Here is a 1,044-nt window from a genome sequence, read left to right on the forward strand (position 1 = left end):
GGGGGGGGGGGGGGGGGGGGGGGGGGGGGGTGGGGGAAGGAAGAAATGTATGCATAATTTCCAACAAAAAAATGAGAAAGAAGGACGGGAAGCCGTAGATTTTAATTAAACTATTAGTTTGCGGCTCGAAGAGTTGAGTTCAGCATCCTATCACAGAAATATGGCATTGATTGCTACAGGTATAAAATAAAGTTGCAACATCACTACTAGCTATAGATTTTTGCATAAGAGCAACCTCATTAGTTGGTTTTTAAGTGTGTTTTTTCAGGGATGACAAGGAAAGAGAAAATAGGAGGGAGGTAAAAACAAGAAAAAAAATTGAAAAAGAACCTTTCACCCGCCCAGGTGGTGTGAGTGTGCTAGACACGGCGTAGTGCTAAGCATGCGTAAGTTGCGCAATTTCTTTCCTCCATTTTCTTGGGACCAATAAAAAATTAAATTTGCAGTAGAAAAAAAACCAAAAAACTCATGCTCCCATTTGCTCAAAAACCATGTAATCATTTTTTTTTTTTTTTTTTATAAAACTTGCCAAAAAAATCATAAATTGCCTTACTCTAATAGTAAGTCAAGTAAACAAGTCTTGGTCTTCCTTTCCCTTAATTTCCGCAACTTGACTTCTATTCCATCTTCTTCAACTAATTGCCAACTTGCCATCATGTTTCCTAGCTCCTTGATAGGACCACTATTGACAAAATTACACTTTTAGTCTCTTTTTACTACTTTCATGTATTATAGCTAGGCATGTTTGTTTTTCTAATTTTTTTTAAAGCAAAAACTTAATTCATTAAATTACTCGCAAGAAAAAATGAGGGAGATCAAACCACCCCCGCAATCTGTAATAGAAAAGGCCTCCCTCACAACAGCGTGAGTAGCACAGTTCGCAGATTGCTTAACAAAACAAAAGTCAACATCGCCAATCATGCTATAGGGGTTCAATAGCTTTATGGATTTATATATATATATATATATATATATATATATATATATATATATATATATATATATATATATATATATATATATATATATATATATATATATATA

This window comes from Ipomoea triloba, chromosome 8 (assembly GCF_003576645.1).
Source record: "Ipomoea triloba cultivar NCNSP0323 chromosome 8, ASM357664v1".
Lineage (NCBI taxonomy): Eukaryota > Viridiplantae > Streptophyta > Magnoliopsida > Solanales > Convolvulaceae > Ipomoea > Ipomoea triloba.